This window comes from Coturnix japonica, chromosome 2 (assembly GCF_054131305.1).
Source record: "Coturnix japonica strain WE chromosome 2, WE-NBRP24, whole genome shotgun sequence".
In the NCBI taxonomy this organism is placed as follows: Eukaryota; Metazoa; Chordata; class Aves; order Galliformes; family Phasianidae; genus Coturnix; species Coturnix japonica.
The window spans coordinates 78,135,981-78,141,980 of NC_140664.1; the positions used below are offsets into that span (position 1 = coordinate 78,135,981).

At 46.2% G+C, this 6,000-nt stretch overlaps 1 protein-coding gene across 2 annotated transcripts in view; it reads right to left on the reverse strand.

The window, feature by feature from the left end:
- Positions 1-4,932, reverse strand: part of CDH20 (cadherin 20) — a 111,222-nt gene extending 106,290 nt beyond the window's left edge. Inside the window, exon 1 of one of the 2 annotated variants that reach the window (XM_015854640.3) lies at positions 4,700-4,932. The gene's annotated coding sequence lies outside the window, so the exon portion shown is untranslated. The remainder of the gene's footprint in view (positions 1-4,699) is intronic. The other variant, XM_015854639.3, reaches the window with a different exon arrangement.
- Positions 4,933-6,000: the final 1,068 nt, after the last annotated feature.

Here is a 6,000-nt window from a genome sequence, read left to right on the forward strand (position 1 = left end):
CAGTGAAAGCACTATTAAGAAAACATGTGCCGGACAGTGCATCTGATGCAGTTAAATGCTATAAAAGATTTTCCAGGTGTTAATGAGTTCCACGAGTAGAATGAAAATGAGATAGATCTGTGCACTTGGAAATTCTCAAGAAGCAGGACTCTGACTCTCAGAGAGACAGACAAACAGCGCTTTATAAGCATTACTGGCCAAACTCTGCACCTGACGGCATGAGGTGATGAGCCACCCTGACTATTCACTGAGAGAACTGTTCTCTGAGGATCATTTGCATAGGAAAAGACAGACTTTCATGCCTTCCTGCAGTTTACTACATCCTTTTCGCCTTGCTCAGTTGCTGAAAAAGCACCAGTTATTTCCCCACATTTTGTATTTTATTTTTTTTTTTCCTAAAGAGAAGGAAAACATTATGTCTGCAACTTTTTGTCTCATCCTGAGTTCTACCAAGGATCCTGCTTGACCCAGCACAGATGAGGAACAGTAATTTAACCCATGTTTAAGTACCACTATTTACAGTTTAATGGACAAAAGCACTCCTCCGTGTACTTTGAAACAACACTGGTTGTAATATTTCACAGCAGTACTGGGGCTTCAGATACGTATTTTCCCTTAAAATAAAACTTAAAAAAATAAAAGGTATGAGAAAATATGCATGGACTGCCCCGAAGACTTCAACCACTGATATTTCAGAAGATGTGCAGGCAGGATCTTGAGCATCAAGTGCCTAAACCAGAATTGTTTGTTGACTTGATAAAAGATTGTTTCATTTTCATTTTTATTTTTAGGATGTATGACTTTCATGGTTACTGTCCCATGGGAGAGAAGTTTTGTTTTATCTGTAGATGACAGGTACAGGGTGGGAAGCCTGCAATGCAGATTTTTCCATGCTGTCGTGACCACAACCTCAGCCTTTATTTCGACATACAACTGAATCTACGAAAGATTTTGTCCCTGTGCAAATTCCAGCCTACTTTTCCTTAGAGGGTGCACCTATGAATACTGGGATCTATGGATAGTCTCCTACCAGAAGTTTGTTTCCCGCAGTGACAAGCCAGCGCTATGTTACCTTGCTTTCCCAATCTAATATCCCAAGCTCACTTCCCACTCTTCCCCTACCAAAGGGAGTCACTCACTTACATACACTTGGAGAACCAAATTTTCTTAAATGCATAATAAGACCAGGTGAGGAGAATGAGCAAGCAAATCTAACAGTGCATTGATACAGATTCTTGAAATGAATGTGTTAAGGGTTAAAATTCCTCTGGCTTGCCAGGTGTTCTATGCAAATGCTGCATTCATGCAACTTAGTATCTGACCATTTAACCATATGTCAAACAAACTCTGCTATGACAAGCAGATGTAGACACTGCCATAGAATGAAATTATCATTTTATTAATTACCCTTTAATTAGTTGATACAGCAGAGAACATGCAGTAATTTAGTCATAATTGGCCTGACTGAGACTCAATACTTACAGGGATGGAATCTGTTTGTGAGACTACTTGTTATGAATAACAATTACGTCTGTGACAATGCAATTTTATTATGAAGATGTACTGTCCGTTTCAAACAACTTTTAGGTATAAGGTACTATTCAGTATTTGACTAAAATTCAATGACATGTGTTTTCCTTGAATATCAGTCTATAATCCTCTGTGTATTTTGTTAAACATGTAACAGTGCGAGAAAGAACCTCTTCCCCAACTTACTGTGATGCCCAAAATATGTTTTCATCTCATGTTATTAAAGAACAGAGGAGCCATTTGGTAAATGTTGTATTTAGGAATGCAAGAAAAAAACTAACACACCTCAGACTTCTCTCAAAATCATGTATCTGTACTAAATGTTTCATTCTAAAATTTAACATCATCTTTGTGTAAGAAAATCTCTATGTGGACTTTAGAAACATTCTTTGTCAGAACATCACAAGCAGAAGCTTGAGCAGTTTCCTATATGACCACTTGATCACTGTGCTTTTGGAACTGCTTTAACAAGAGCAGAACACACTAAGGTGCCTCAGAGTGCAAATAAAGCTACCAACATCCCTCTCTAGATTGTACTAGCAAGCAAAATACCTGGAAGACTTTCTGTCAATACACCTTGCAATTAAATCAGGAATACTCTTCACAGACAGAATACCAGGATCATTGTGGTTGGGCAAAGAACATTCAACAGCTTAATAAAAATGCTCGTGAAGCACATTTAGACCATCGCACTTGCATATCCCCTTGATTTTCTTTACCATCACTTTGGACAAATCTCTGGAGTCACCTTTCTGTCCTGGCTGCCCTAAACTCTGTGACCAGAGCAAAGGCTGCAGTGCTTTGTGCCTGTTTTGTACATTGGACAAACAGTATGTTTCTTGTTTTCTCCACCTTTCTTCCCTCAGAAATCTAGCAAAGTTCAGATTGAAACATTCAACAAAATACGACAAATTGTTCCACTTTTGAGAGCTGAATGAAAGGTCTGTTTCTGTTTGACGATGCTTCCTGCATGGGCAGTGACAGAAAATTATATTTAACTGAGCTTCTCTCGCCTGACCCCACCACCTTTATGTATTTTCTTACGATGGATGGGCAGGCTACATGGATGTCTTTGAGCAGACGGAATCTTTCATATAACTTCTCTGGAGTCCATGAAGTCATGTGAGAGACGAACGTGTTTCCTTTACAATCAGACTTTTAAACTCTCTTCCACTTTGCTCAAATGCCTAGGAACTTAGGAAGTTTTCTTTCTTTTAAACACAGTACTCTTCCTTCTTTTCTGACAACCCATTAGCATGCTTCTCTGACATGAACTAACACATATGGAAAAGCATTCTGCATAGGAAAGAGAACCTTTCTTGCCTGTGGTGCCATCTTTCAGTTCCCATCAGTGAGTCCTATTCTAATGCTAGTAAGCACATCTTGCTCGACAACTTACAGCCTCCCCCAGCACAAGCACAAGCAGGTTGCGCTTTCCTACTGCCTCACAGGGAACAGCTCGCAGTGCAACAAGAGAGCTTTTCCTTAGACTACCATAGAAGAGTCAGCACTGCAAGGAGCTCGATTTGAAGGGGGGCACAATCACAGCGTTAAAAACTCTGAACGGTTTACCAATAAAACCTTGTGTGCCTGCTTGAAAAATGTCTTGGAGCAGCACAAAAGCTGGCACCATTAGCTTGCATCCCTGCTGAGCCGGCAATAAAGTGTACACATAAGTAAAATGCATTAATTGCTATCAGTCAATCGAGCTCAGACATTCATTCTCCTGGCATCTTCAGATTTCATTTCCATAAAATGAGATTTCTCTAAGTCTCATAATTCGATTTGGTCCAGCCCACAGTGATGTTGACACAGTGGCTGCAAAAGCACAATTACACCCTGGCTGTATAAAGGTGTTCTCTATCTAAACAGAGCGGCACCCACGTGCTCTCAGCCTCAAAAGAAAAACCTGCGGGAGAGGAAAAAGTGATACATATTCCTATCATTTTCCTATTGCTGTTTTTCCTCCCTTTCCCCTGTATTTTTCCTACTGTGCACTACTGATTGCTGCACTTTAAGATCAGAATGAACAATTAACCGCCTAATTATTCTAGTCACACCGAGCCACAATGAAATCTTTATTCAGTGTTTACAGCAATCTTTGGCAGAGACTGTCTTGCTGTTTTTAAACCAAGAAGAACTGCTCCCTTTGGCTCCCCTCAGCATCAGCTGCCTGGGATTCGGAGCTGGATGCCAATAATCAGCCTCCTTTTTCTCTTCCAGAGTGGCTATTTTTTTTTAAGGGTGAAAAGACCTATTCTCATCAACTCCCCATATATTCTGCCTGATTTATGTCCCAGCCACTGGGGCTCTTCCTTCCGTATCTTTTACCATCCGCGCCCGCTCACCCGCCCCGCTCCCCCCGCGCCCGCTGCCTCTCCCGCATCGCCCACCGAGCCCGGAACCCTCCAGGGGGCTTCGCTGCTTCCTCGGGAGCCCCGGAGGGGGCAGCTCCCGCCGCTCGCCTCGCACCGCCCGCACCTTCTCCGCATAAACCCCCGTGCCCCGGGAAAGTTGGAGGCGGCCGCTCCGTGCCCACGCTCCGGCTCCGAGTGTCCTCGATGCGCCTCCCCGGGGCTCCCCCTCCCCTCTTGCCGCACCTGCAGCCGGGAGCGTCCCGGGGCAGCTCCGGAGAGGGACGTGGTGGGATTGCCCCTAACCCAGTCCTGGGAGAGAGACTGGGAGGGGAGGGGGACTGGAAAGGAGGAGGGGAAATAAAATAAACAGGGGAAATGAAAAACAAGGAAAGAAAAAGGGGGAAAGAGAAAGAGAAAAGGAGGAAAGAGAGAGAGAAAAGGAGGAAAGAGAGAGAGAAAAGGAGGAAAGAGAGAGAGAAAAGGAGGAAAGAGAGAGAGAAAAGGAGGAAAGAGAGAGAGAAAAAGGGGGAAAGAGAGAGAAAAAGGGGGAAAGAGAGAGAAAAAGGGGGGAAAGAGAGGGAAAAAAAGAAAAAAGAAAGAGAGGGAAAGAGGGGGAAAAAAGAAAAAAAAAAAGAGGGGAGGAAAAAAAGAAGGAAAAAGAGAAGAAGAAAATATAAAAGAGAGGCGAAAAAGAAGGAAAATGAAGGGAAAAAAAGGGGGAACGGGGTTGGAAAAAAACAGAAACGATAAAGATGGGGTAATAGTGAGCCAGAAGGAAAGAAAGCAGCCCCACTGAGGACCGGACGCGTTACCTTGCTACTCGCAGGAGCTCCGGGCTGCCTCCCCGGCGCTGGGGCTGCCCCGCTCGCTGGCTGCGCCCTCACATCGCCGCCCCACTCCGCTCCGCTCCCCTCCGCTCCTCGTATGGACCCACCGGGCGCCTCCGCGCAGCGCTGCCGCTCGCTCCCTCCTCCGGCTGCGCGGGGCGCAACGCCGCCTGCCTTGCGCGGGGCGTGCGCGGGCTTTGCGCGGAGCTGGCGCTGCCCGTGGCTATCGCGGCGGGTGCGAGCGGGAGGCGATTGGTGCCGGGCGCTGCGCCCTCCTCCGCCGGCTCCCCCCTTCGGTCCACCCCCTCGTGGAACCCCCCGGGTGACGCCGCGGCCCCGTGCAGCCCCTTCCGTGAGGGTGTCCGCACCGCGGGAGCGTATGGGCACGGCTGAGAGGGAATGGGATGAGGGAGAGCAAAAGTAGTACTGAGTGTGTGCGTGTGTGTGTATGTGTGTGTGTGTGGGGGGAGGGTTGGTGGGGGTTGAAGCTTTGCTTTATTTAACAAAAAGAGATAGAGATGAAAGCTGATTTTCTTTAGAAGGCTCAGTTTTAGTTAATAAACATCCCCAGACTAATGTCAGAGCTACTTTTATGAGGGTAAACAGTACGGTTTCCTGGAGGGTTTGTGTAATACTTTGGAAAAGCAACCAAATGATAAAAGGGTTTTACATCTACTTTTAAAGATCATCTCAGCATCCATAAAAGCTGCTGGGCTGGCTGGGATACGCTGCCCATAGAGTGGCACGGCACAGGGTCAGCAGGGCAGGGCATGGAGCATCCGCTCTGCCATCAACCTGCCTTATAGCCACCCGGCCACCCTCACCTTCCTGCAGGCAGAAGGGGAACGGTGCAAACTCATGCCAACCTCAGTGACTTGGGGACAGAATCTCACCCACTTGGATACCAGGGCCGTACTTCTGGCCACTGCCAGCACACTGCACACTTCAGCCCAGGTAAAGCTGGAAGCTCTCAGGCAGCCCCACTGAGCTCAGAGAAGAGCGGAATCCTGACAGCTTGTGGCTGAACCTGAGCTGGGCAGTGGGAGGCTCTAAATCTCATTATCGATTCTTTGGGACAGCGCCAGTCCCTCTGTAGTCAGATCTAGAGATGAAGATTCAGATGATACGATCGAGATTTTGGTTTTTTTAATCTCCATCCAGACCTGCACTAATGGTTATTTACAGAACTAAGGTCACACTGACTAGTTCTCTGGCCCCGGATTTTTCATACTGACCACAGCTCGGTCATTTCAGCATCATGAAAGAAAAAGGGCATGTGAATCTCT